This window comes from Chiroxiphia lanceolata, chromosome 2, assembly GCF_009829145.1.
Source record: "Chiroxiphia lanceolata isolate bChiLan1 chromosome 2, bChiLan1.pri, whole genome shotgun sequence".
Taxonomy (NCBI): Eukaryota; Metazoa; Chordata; class Aves; order Passeriformes; family Pipridae; genus Chiroxiphia; species Chiroxiphia lanceolata.
Window position 1 is genome coordinate 8,030,888 of NC_045638.1, and position 12,980 is coordinate 8,043,867.

The window sequence follows — 12,980 nt, forward strand, 5'->3', positions numbered from 1 at the left end:
TGGCAGCGGTGACCCCGCTGTTCCGGCTCAGTCGCTCCGGCTCGACGCGGCTAATGGGATCAGTCACTGCCCTCCGCCACCGCTGCCGCGTGTTGATTTTTCCAACCTCTCCCGCCCGGCCCCGCTGCCCGCCGTCCCCCAGCCAGACCCAGCTACCGCTTGGCCGCCGGCGAGAGGCCGCGGCTTCGGAGGGCAGGAAATGGCTTGGCGGGGAGCCGGGGCGGTCACCCCGCCCCGCCGCGATCCCGGGGCACGGCGACGGCCGGAGCGGGCTGCGCCGGGAGGCGCCCAGGGGACCGCGGCGGCCCCGGGCGGGACGCGTGAGGTGGGCAGCTCCACCGCCACCCCGTTGCCACCCTCCCCGGCACCCCGAGCAGACTTTGCAGAGCTTATTTTAACGGAACAACGGAGCGCGGCGAGCAAACTGCTGTTCCGCGCAGGGCAAGAAAAATGGGTTTTTAATAGGCAAGGTCGGCGTGCTTGGCAGCCGGCCATCGCGGCCGGGGAAATAAACAAACAGAGGAGCTGCGACTTCAGGTCGGAGCAGAAGTTGCGCTCCCGGCGAGATGAGCCCGCGGCGTGGTCCGCAGGGCGAGCGTGCAGCCGCGTACGGAGCCACCACGGCGAGCATCTCCGGACCCCCCGTGCCCCTCCTTCACCCGCCTCCGGCCCGCGGCCTCCCCCAGCTTGCCCCGGCTCCGGGCAGCGCGCCGGGGTCCCGCGGCACCGGAACAAGAGGGGGGCCGGCTCAAGCTGCACCCCTGCGCTGCCGGGCGCGGTGCTGGCGAGTTGGCAGCGGGCGGAGGGCAGCTGGCCGCCCTTGTTTACCGCGTTCCGGCGGTGCTGCACGCCCAGCCGCTGCTGTGGCGGCACGGCCTGCCCCGGGAGGCAGGAAGGGAGAGGTGGAGGGAGTGGGAGCGGAGCCTCCCGATCGCGAAGCGGCAAGACGGCCGTGTGCCGGAGGGTTTCCAGCGATGCCCGCGGGCTCCCGCCCCGGGGCTCGGCGATGCCGGCCCCTCCGGCCGCACCGCGGGGGCGCCGCGCTCCCGCTCTCGCGGCGCGTTCCGGGCTCGGTGCCGAGCCCTCCCGGCTGCCGCATCAGCCTCCCCGCTGCCTCCTGCCGCTGCCTCGCTCACTCGCGGCTCTGCAGGCGGCAGGGCAGAGCTGATCCCGCAGTCTCCCCAGTGGCACTGGCCCTGACTGGCCTTTACGTCTTGCCACCGCTCGACGAAGAGCCCGAGGAAGGGGTGGGAGGACGGGGACCCGCTCCTCCGCTCGCCCTTCCCGAGCCTCTCTGCAGAGTCGGCTGCCGCAGGCCCACACGGGGCGAAAGGCGGCCCCCAGTCCGAGTAGGGGCTGTGCAGACCCTCTGCTCGCGGAGTGTTCGGCGGGGACATCGCTTTAGCACCCAGCCACTAACAGGGCCAGAGAAGCCCCGACGCTCGCGGGGTGAGGGAGGGAGTACCCTGCGTGCCCTCGGCAGAGGAGGGCGAAGGGAGCTGAGTCAAGAGAGCCGAGAGCGAAGTCCAAGCCTGGGGCAGCTGGACGAGAGCTCGGGAAGAGGCCGGCAGCACTCGCCCCGGCGGTCACAGACCCTTCCCTCTCGCCGCTGCCATGGCTCCCACGGAGCACAGCCCGAGCTGGGGCCCCGATTCGCTGGGAGGAGGCTCGGGGACGAGCCGAGCCGCCCGAGTTCCCACGGAGCCGCGGCCTGGGCTCCCAGCGCTGCTACACCGTCACCATCACCTCTCGGCCACATCGCGGCAGAGGGGAGAACCATTCCCCGTCCCGTCCCCCCCGCACCGCTCCTTGCAGCTGGACACGGAGACAACGGGGCTGCGACCGGGACGGGCGCCGGGCAGGGCGGCGGCCGCTGTCAGCGGCGCTGCTGCTCCTCGCCGCCCGGACAGCTGCCAGGTTTTTGGCAGATCGCTCTGCAGACGGCTCCCAAGGACTCCTGCAAGGGCTGAGACTGGTCACGGGGAATAGCTGAATAGTGCGAGAGGCCGGGCTAAAGGAGGGCAGAATCGAGCCAGAGAGAGCGGGGACCGGTCAGGGTGGAGAAAAGGGAGATAAGCAAAGAGCCAGGGGGAACAACCGGCAAAGCCGCCGACCTGTAAAATGCCGAGTTGGCAGCATTGCCAAGAAGCTGGGGAGCACTGCAGCCCCGACAGCCAGGGAAAGGGGCGATGAAGAAGCAGCCTTAACAGGGCAACGACTGTCTCTTATAGACCTGGTGTGACCTATGGTTTAAAAATCTGGCTTCCCCTTCTAGTGCCAGGGTGTACCTGCAGGGTAGTCTCTGCCTTTCTGTCTCTCGTCCCATTATTCCACTACAATCTAATCCTTCTGTTGTGACCTACAGCAGAGCTCTGATTTATTTTTAATGCGTTCCGATTCCTGTTCCGTTGTCAAGAGATGCATTGAGATTCATTTTCCAACCCCTGCTTTTCATACTTCTGTTCTGCTGGAGGGACCCGCCAATAGAGTTTAATTCGATTTGATATGATTTAATGAACACCTTTATCTTTTGTTTTTAGCAGAAGGATAAAGAATACAACTGCATTCAGCTTTTGCTAAATCAGACATGTTTCCCACCGAAATCCTATCTGGTGACATACACTCACTGTAACATTTCATTAACAACCCCCTTGATATATTGATTTTTAATATTTGTATTAAATGTTGTGTAAAATTGAACTCAGGCGTTAGAAGAGATTGTGCAAGTCACAAGACATGACTCCTACTTAATTGTTATTTTTTTTTTCGGTCCTGGAACAACAGTTGGAAAGAGGCCAGCAGGAGGGAAAAAAATTAAAAATAAATTCTCCGGGGGGCCGAGGGAAATAAAGGGCAGTGCCTGGGAGAATGCGGAGGAGATGGGGAGAAAGCGCAGCCCGGGCGGGTAGCAGGGCCTGGCCGATGCCCCGCCGAGACCCCTAGCCTCTGCAGGCCCCTCTGGGGACACTCCCGCCCGCCCCAGCGCCCTGGGCCGACGAGGCCGCCCAGCTCCCCGCTGCTTCCCCTGCTCTCCCGGCTCGCTCGCTCCGTGTCGCCTCCCTCCCTCCTGCTCCATATGGTTTCTCCCCTCCTCCTCCTCCTCGTCTTCTTCTCCCCCCTCCATGTTGTCTCCGTGACTCTCCCCGCTCCGCGTTGCGTCTCCGTTCCCCGGGGGAGTGTTTCCCCACCGCGGCGTGGAGGGGCCCCGCAGAGCGGCCCGGCCCGACCGAATGTCTGAGGGGTTCAACTGGGCCAGCACGCAGCTCAGAGGGGCGAGTGGGGGACACTGGGGGTCAGGAGAGGGCCACGAGGAGGGGTGCCAGCCAAAACTCCCGGCCAGAGAGAGTTTCCCCGGTGTGCGGAAAAAGAGCTTGAAGAAGTTGATCTCCACGCCCTCCCCCCTTCTTGTTTTCTTTCTCTCTCCTCCCGATCTTCTCCGCACCTCCCCCCCCCCCCCCCCCCAGGAATACGAGGCATTCAGAGATCAACATAATTCACCTGCATCAAAAAAAACCTCGCGAGCTATAAACTAGCGGCTGATCCTCCGCTTAGACTAGTGTTTAGCCGTTCATGCATCATAAGTGTCAAATAAATGCTTGATTGAGGCCCTCAGCGGAGGAATTAGCTTTTCTTGTGCTGGAAATGCATAATAGAGAAAGTGCTGAGGCATCCTCCCCGGAGTTAGCTCGGGCTCCGCTCCCTGCTCTCCTCGTTTCGGGAGTTTTCCCCCCCTCATTCCGGCTCCGTTCTTCTGGCCCCCCCCCTGCCTATTGCCCGCCCTTATCAGCATGCCCAGCTGGCCAGGGACAAGGGACGCTCTCCGGTGTGTCCCGGACTGAGGGGGGCCGGCTGAGGGCTGAAGGGAGCAGCCGAGCATCTCTGCCGCTGCCCCGGCGGCGCTGCGGGGCACCGCGGGGAGCGCTGCCTCCGCCGCCCGGGGCCGGGCGGGGGCGGAGGGAGCGGCGGGGGGGGGCCCCCTGAGCGAGCTCCTTGTCGCTTGGCCGCCCTTCCGCGCCGGGGGCCTCATCCTGCCGGCGGGTACGACCCAGCCCCGGAGTTTAGTAGCCAAGAGGGGCGGGGTGGGGGGTGGAAGGCTGGTGCAGTGCTCGGTTCCGCCGTCCAGTCGCCCTCCGCTGTTCCGCGCCCGGCTCGCTGCCCGGGCGGGTCCGAAGTCCCCCCGGGCAGGGGACGCCGCCGGAGCTGGCGGCCGAGGCACACAGGGGTTAACCGGAGGAGCAGTTAAAGTGCACGGGCTGCAGATGCTTTTCAGGCCTCGGTGTCTACCGTTTTAAATTAAAAAAATGCACCCGGCCCGACCATGCACCAGTGACCTGCAATTTCCCCTTCTTTTCAAACTGAAATACAGCCAAACTATCTTCAAGTTAACTTAAGGGCTGGGGACTGGGGGCGGGGGGGTGGGGAGAGGGGGGGGGAGGAGGAAATCGCTCTGGGTTGAGATCTCTGTGTCAAGTTTCATCCCCCCTGACATGTCTGGCTCCGTGCCAAAGTCCTGAAAATGGAAAATTGGGGAAGGGCGGGCTGCGGGGGGGTGGAGGAGGGGGGGGAGCGGGCCAGAGCTCTCGGCGGAGCGGCAGTAGCGAGAGGCTCTGGCCAAGAGGGATGCATGAGCGAGCCCGTGTGAGCGGAGCGCGGCGGCATCTTCCGCCATCCATTCCGCCGCCCAGGCGCGTGGAAAGCCGCCGGCCGCTGCCATTGTTACCGGCGGGCGATGCGGGGACCGGAGCCGCCGCTCCGGCGAGAGATAAATAGCCCCTGACAGCGTCTCTTCGCACCCACAGCTCGGCAGATTGGATTCGGCGGACGGCCGCAGGTCTGTGTCGCTCCCTTTCGCGGGAGTCCCTTTAAATCACCACTCCACTCCTCCCCCCCGCCACCTCTCCCGGGGGATGTTTCCAACCGTCTCCCACACAGCAGCCCTGTCGCCCTCCCGTGCTCTCTCCCCCTTCGCAACCGCTTGTGGCCTTGCTGCCACGGCTCGGCTCGGCTTGGCACGGCTCGGCGCCACCGGCCCGGCGCGGAGCCCCGCCGGGGGGGGGAAAAGTCTCTGCTGAAATACTTTCGGCAGGCTACGACTTTGCCAGGAGAGGTCTTAGCGTCGGATCTTTTGTCTTGGGGCCTTCGGCTGCGTGCCCCGGGGTGCCTGGCGGCTCTCCCGGGAAGAGCCTCCGGGGAAAGCGCTGGGGAGTCCCAGGTTGTGCCGCGGGCAGCAGCGCCCCTGCCCCCGCTGCCAGCGCCCGGCAGGCACTTCTGCAGGGTCGCCCGCCTTCTGGCCCCCCTCTCCCGCCACAGCAGCTGAGGGGTTCGGGCTGAGCCCTGCCCTCCGGAGCCCCGTCCTGCCCACGCCGCCCCTTCCAGTGGGAGAGCGTGACAGTGGCCCCACGGGGGAGTGGGGAAAGCGTGTGTCCCTCGCCACCCGCGGTGCTCGCCTGCACCGGCCATCCTGGAAAGAGGACCAGGGGACAACTCCGGTAGCCAGGGCGCTACTTTCCAGCTGAACCCCCCTCCCCGTGCCCAGTGGCCACGTGCGTTCCGGAGCCGCCTGGCACTTCTTGGGGCTGCTTTCCCCGTGACACCGGGCAGTGCCACATCCTTCTCGGGCTCCTGCGAGCGGCTCGGCGTGAGGCGAGCCCGCACTTTGTTGGTTTCTTTTTTTTTCATCATCCCTTTCCTCACCCCCCCGCCCCAGCCGGGGCCGAGCCGGTGTGCGTGTGTGCGAGACGAGGTTATTGCCAGCCCGAGTCATTATTTCCAGGCCGGCTGCCGCGGGAGTCTCTCCCAGGTGGAGCCGGCGCGGGAGGCCAGTACCCGGGGAGACAAAGGCGGGAGCCGGGGCTGCGACCGGAGCCTTGCAGCGCGGGCAAGTGCGTGCTCGACCGGTCCCGGCTCGGCCCCCGGCCAGCAGCGGTGCTCTGCGGGGTCGCGGGGCGCTGCCGCCGCCCCGGGGAGCCCGGGCTAGGCTTTCCGAGTTACATTTGTTACATTTCCGAGTTATATTTTCAGTTATACTGAATCTACTTTTAGCCGATTGTTTTCCCTTTCCACTTGTTTGTTTCCTGGTAGCCTCGTAAACTGCCTCATGATTTATTACCTAGGCTAAGTGCTTAATTTGTGAATATGAAACAGATTAAAAGGAGATCGGCGTATTTTAGCAGGCAGGCCAGAGCAAAGCCCAGCAGCTGTTTCGAGTTTGTAGGCATCTCCAACCTCGTGTTAAGCAGCCCAGCCTGCTAGTGATCAAGGGGGTATCCCCTGGCTCTCTCCGACAGGCCCACCGCCGCCGGCTCCCCGTGCGCACGGCTGGCGCGGAGACCGGCCACGGGATGGCCGCTCTGGGCTTTTTGGAGGGGGTGACAACCACAGGACTGATGCCGTCCGTCAAAGCGACACCCGCGGTTCTGGGATTTAGGATCCGCTGCGTCCCCGCTGCAGGCGGGCTCTGCCGGCGGAGGGCCCAGCAGGCACGCAGGGGGTTAACGACGACTCTGCCCTCTCTCTCAAAGGACTCAATAGAGATAGAGTAAATACGGTCGGGGCGGGGGGGATGTGTGTGTGTGTGTGTGTGCCGCTCAGGCCACATGATGCAAAAGTAAGACAAGCACACTCCGGAGAACAAAGGCTTCCTACCCCTTTCCTCCCCCTCCCCCCAAAATCTGTCTTAATTCTGGAAGTAAACTTGAGCAGCTATAAAACAAAGGCAAACGATGAAAGTTATAGCCAAGGGACAATCAAAATAAATACCTTTGATGCAGTCCAAGCATGCACTTCGTATTTTTGGGAGCTCCCCACTACCCTCAGCGAGGCACAACATCACAGGCTCTCCCCAGGACAGGGGTGCTGTTCACCGCTGGGGTTGTGGATCAGGCTGATGTAGGCCACCTTCCACGGCCCGGGAAACACCCGCTGCCCGGGGCCAGCACCACTTCGTAGCCCTGGGGGAGGTGGGCAGGGCCGGACCGGGCAGGGCCTTCGGGTCTGGGGCCGGGGGCTGCAGCACCGGGACAGGGATTCTCTGGGTGTCCCACGGGGTTAGCTTGCCGAGAGACATCCCTGTGAGACGTGCCCGAGGCCCTGCAGCATGGGGCCGGCAGTGTGTTCTGGCTCCACCGTGAGCTGTGCCCCTGCCCTGCGGGAGCCTGACAGGAGCCAGCCAGAGTGGTTTGCCCCCCGACCCGGTGGTTGTCCTGGCCCCAGGTCATGCAAGTGACATCTCCCAGCCCGTGCCCCCTGCTCCTGGCTGCCCTGCATTTGCAGAGCAGACCAGCTACTTTCATGCTTGTCACCAGCACCCCTGAGCAATTCCCAGCTCCAGTGTCCCACAGAGCCTACCTTCTCCCCCTGCCACCCCCTCCCTTGGCCCTTGGAGGACGTTTTAACACATCAGGAACGGCAGAGGAAGCGAAGGGGGACAGCAGCAAAACAGCTGCCTGTGCAGCCTGGCAGACAGCGAGGCCTGACGAGTGCAAAGTATTGCTGCTAAGCTCAAAAGTCAGAGAGACGCAAAAATCTATAACCTGCCCTGTACCTCTGAGAACCACTTAAGAAGTAGGAGCAAGAGCAGTTTGCCACTCCTGCTGGAGCACAGCAGAGAGGGCTGGCTAAGAGGTAAATGATTCATGTGCCCTTGTTGCACCAGCGCATTTGCTCTGGTGTTGCAGACGTGGCTGGTGTTGGCACAGTGGAAGGAGCAGGAGATGGGGGCAGACTCTGGGCAGAACATGGGACAAGGTGTGGTGTGGCACATGTCTGGGCAGGCTGAGCCCTGGTCTGCCTGGGAGTAGCAGAGCAAAAGACCATGACCATGGTATTCAAAAAGATCCCTCTGTGTATGTGTGTGTGAAGATGTCAGAATAAACTGTCTGGAGAAAACTCAAACTGTGGTTGGGAAGCAGTCCTGTAGGTACATGTGAGTGAGGGCTTGGGAGCACCCCCTCCCATGACAAGAAAGCATCTGAAGGAAGAGTGCAAGAAAGAGATAACAGCGGATATCTGTGTGTCAACTGCTTCAGATTGGCTTGAGACAAGGTCCTTCTTCTGTATTTCGGGCAAGGTTGGTGACAAACTAATACTAGAACTCATTTCCCAGGGGCCTCATGGGGTTTAGGTGTAGTTGATTGGTCCCTGCCTTGTGACGGGAAAGGTATTGCATAGGTATTATATACCACCCCTGTTTCTAAGTCTTGGGCCTTATTGTTCATCGTCTAAAGGTGAGACTGAAACTTTTGAGCAACCTGAAGAGTAGTAGGCAAAAACGGCCCCAGAGTCTCCACATCTCCCTGTAGGTTCTGCACAGAGCTGTTCTCTGACTAGTTACATCCAGCATCTTAAAAGGGAGAGAAGAACACAGGATCGTGTCATGATGATTACATACATCACTTTTCAAGCACTATTCATAAAAAGAAGCTGGAAAACAAGATGTTAGCAATGGAAAAGGAAAGCAATCCTTTCCAACTTGTTGGCTTGGCCTTTGCAGTCATCCCTACCTCAGGGAGGGCCATGGTCACAGTGTTAAGCCTTGGTTATGCTGCTGAAATTCACCGTGCTAAAAGTCACCTGGTCCCTTGAGCACCCTCGTAAAGCACTCCAAGGCCCCATAGAAAATGGTTTGCGTGTACTTACAACTATGTGGATTTGCTTCCAACTGTTCATAATGCCAATTTCAGCCTGATCGTGTCTGGCATTCACTGAATTAATACCTGGATGGATCTAAATCCCAGTGTCTCAGACCAAAGTAGTTCAGATAGTCCTCCTGCTGCTGTCCCTTGCTGGCCCAAAGGCATTTTAAAATCTCCTTGGAAGTGCCGTTATGTGGCGATGGCTAAGCCTCAGAAACAAAGCAGTGGAGAACACCACTACAGCAGAATGGGCAAACCCTGATGGCTTGGAGCAGTTGGTTGGGTCACCAGAAGGTGTGAAAGCTCCTTCAGTTTGAGCACAGGTGCACCCCAGGCCCCTCTTCTAACCCCAGCCCTTTGCTGCCAGCAATAGTAGGCTGTAGGCACCCCCTCCCCACCAGACTGCAGCCCTTCTTGCAGCTGGGCTTACATCTTTGACAGTTTGTCAAGTCACAACGTTTCTCTTTTTCACTGTTTCCTAACCTTCAGAACACTCCTGAGATGCAGAAAAGCAATTTCAGAAGTCCTGTCACCGAAAATTCTTAAAGACTAATACATGACCACTTAAATGATACCTTCATATTCTTATAAACTGTTTCTGCTGCCTGTCTAGGCTCTGTTTTATTTGTAAGGTCTTCAGGGTAGACTCTGCCTTGTATCATCTAATGTACTGCTCCTATCATATAAACAGAAGTTTTGGACTAGGTAAGGCTCAAGACATGTTGAGATAAACAGGGGGATCAACATATGCTAAATTTCAGTGATATTTTATCTTTCCAGGTTCACAAATATTGTGTTACCTGCCAGCAGCTTTAGTGTGCTGGGCACTCTGTAGGCACAGAAGGCAGATTGCTCCTGCCTGCCCAAAAAATGGAAGCAAAAGTGTAAAATCTACAGCAGTAGATGACCACGAGAGCAATGCCAGTGGTACAGGGAGGCAGGTGAGCTCCCAGACTTAGTCATAGGCTCCTTTGCTGTAGCTTTTTAAGGCCACCACTCCCAAAGTCTGCAGTTAGAAGGGAACAGTGTGTGTTTGTATGTGTGTGTTCATGTGAATGTAATTGTGTTTCTACATAATGTGGATTACCTTTCTTTTGGCAGCAAATCTGTTCAGGGGCTTTAGATAGAAAGATAAATCCTGCAGCCATTCCCTTCCTGGGAAAGGGCATGTCTTCTGTCACTTTCTCTGCTCCTTTTTCCGAGTCCCCAAACATGCTTTTTCCCAGCTCAGCATCTGATATCACCTTGAGAGCCTGCCCACTCTCTGCATGACACACTCCCACATGGGGAACGGGGGAAAATGCAGGGAATAAGGCACAGCAGGTGAGGTGTTGCTCAGAAGAATGGAGGAGAAAGGAACTGGGGTGTATGGCATAGAAGCAGCCCCAACAGCATTGCTTCAAATGGTGCTAATGTGATGGTTACAAATCCACTGTTTCCCGGGAATCCCTCCTGGCAGGGAGGTCAGGTGTGCCGTAGGTGCAGGACACCTAATGGGTTCCCTTCTTCTGAACCCTGGCAGAGCTGCTTGGCTTTACAAAGTGTGAAGGCAACCTTGTCAGGAAAGAGAGCTCCATTGATTTAAATGCAAAATTACCCTCCTGCAGTTCTAATTTCCCAGGCGAGGGCTGTGCAGGCTCTGAAAACATGAAAGTTGTTGATGTATTGGTTCAATTAATTTTTAAAATAAGTTTGAATGCCATTTGTTTCAAATTTGATGGGAAAGCGCTGTGGATTTTTGCAAGCAAAGACTGAGGTGAGGGCAGATGGAGTGTGTGTTTCGCAGAGCCTTGAAAAGAGGGGTTAAACATTGCATTCATTTAGTACCAGGCCTCTGTGCAGGGATGAGTGAGATCCAACGGTGAAAGAAAAAGACCAGAATGTCTGTATTTGCTAAGTGGCACCCAGCAGCAGTCAGCCAGCTCACCGAGAAGAGCAGACATGTGGGTGTGAGGCCCAGCAGAGACCGCTGGGTCCCTGGTGCTTTTAAAAGGAAATAATAGCTTGTGGGGGAACCCTTTCTGGTGGCCTTGGCTCCCGTGACCCCCCTCTGATGTATGATATTTAAACAAGGAAATGTCAATATTGGTTTTCCACATACAGCCTCGTTCTGCTCTCCATGAAAACTAACGACAAACCCCTTAGAGGGTTGGAGGAGAGCAGACCCCAAAACAGTCGCTCAGACCCAAATACTGTTTGGTGCAGCAGTCTGGAAGGAAGGAAGGAAGTGCAGTTGTCATGAGCGGCTGGGCAACGTGTGCTTGCAGGTAAATTAGACAGAAGAGAAGCAATCCCATCCTGCCTCGAAGCTGCAGGTCTGATGGTTTGAATGATTATTGCTTTTTAAAATTATAAATTGCATTTTCGTACAGCGAGTGAGGATAATGTGCTGCTTACTAGAATTAAGTGCAACTCAGGGGTGTTTTGTTATAACAAAGGTGACTTCTCTGTGCTCGCTTTTTCATGGTCAGGTCTAACGGGGAATTTGATTTGAACCTGCTGGCTGTCTAGCAGTGGTTTTGGAAAGGAGTAATGCCCATCGTACGAGAAGATATCCATAAACTGGGCCATGAGATGTGCCTGCTGATATATGTGTCCTCTGAGGTAGGAAAGTGTAAGTCATAGGAAGAGAGGGCAAGTGTGTCTGACTCATAGTAAAACGAGGGCATGTGGAAAGTATAAACGAAGGGAGGGCTGCTACTAGTAGGACATAAAGGCTGTGCTATGTGTCACAGGGAAAGTAACTTAAGCTCATGGATAATTTACGCTTAAAGGGGCAGTTGTGCAACTGCATGGTGCAGAACATGAGGTGGGGCATAAGCATAAAAGAAACTTCACGCTTGATCCTGTGCTGCCCCTGTCTTGGTGCTGGTTTATGCAGGCTGGGCCTCGACAGGTGTTGCAGTAGCAGCTTCAAGGTCCTGTAACATAATGTGAATGTCATCACTGTTCACTCCAGGGTAAAAAGTGTAGTTACAGAAGCTTTATGCTCTAGCATCACGTCCCCAGAGGCAGTAGCAGAATAAGTGGTGTGCAAGTCCCTTAAGCAGCTCTGTGCAAATGGAGAATCACTCCTATATGGGCCAGCTTTCTGCTTTCCTACTGGAAGATGTCCATGGTGCAGGCCCACCAAGCTCACCAGGCCTCCAGCATATGCCATAACCTCTGTTAGGGCAAGATCTCAGTGGGAACAACCCGGGGAACTGAGCGAGCTAGAAGATGCTGTGTGCCAGTCTAATTGGCTTTGGCAGGAAAAGCACATTTGGTTCTGATGCATGACCATGACTAACATGAATCTCCAACTGGGATTATGAAAAATGACCTATTATTTGGGAGGGTGTTGCTCAGGTATGACTCCTGCTAGGAAGCACAGAGTTCATGTATGAAGCTGAGGCTCATCCATTTCCAAGAATGTGTCTGTCCTATATGATTTTCTGCTTTTGAGAATACAAGTGATATGGAAAGATTGTTGGAGTGCAGACTGTTTCATCCTTGCTGTACAAGGCCCAACACAATGCAGCCCTAGCTACAGCTGAGGCTTTTGGGAGACAGGGCACTTTGGCTTCAACTCAGGCCACCTCTCACGCAGAACAGATCAGGCTTGCACTGCATGCAGTGATTGCTGATGTAGCCTGAGAAGATCAAGATTGGGAAGGTACCAGAGCAGTGCAGTTAATCCCTCTATGACACCTCAGTCTTCTGAGATTCCTGCTGTTTCACACTGCACAGCAAGGCTGAGACAGAAGCTGAGACAGACTGAAAAATGGATAGGTATCACCAGGATGGGCAGAGGAAGGACAATTCCTATTTCTTTATCAGAGGACCTGTTTCATCTGGTATCTAGCAGGACAGCTCTACCCTGCTTAATGTCCATCTTTTGGAGCAGACATTCATGAGAAGGTGAATGGGGAATGGGCTTGGGTGTGAGAGCAGACCCTTTGACATGGCTGGAGAAGCCCTCGAAAGCTCTCTGTGAACTGTCAGGAGAAGAGTGTCTCAAAACTGAGCCCCACCACTGTCACTGACAGGACTGAACCACCCTGAGTCTTGTGGGAACTTAACTAGGGCTTTGGCATTGCTAGAGAGGAAGAGGGAAAGGAGGGAATGGTGTAGTGGAAATCGTCTATGCACTTCTCTATTACTGCACAGCCAGGGCTAGTGCCAGTGAGAATATGCAGCAGTTGCTTCTTACAGACAAAAGAAAAAAATGTAGCCCTACTGAAGGGTAGGGCTGATGGAGCACTGAAAAAGCCCCAGCTAGAAAAACTAAGCCAGCTCTGCATTTTGGTTAAGCAGTGCTCAGCATTGTGAATTTGATGAACAACACTAGTCGGCATGAAGACAGGT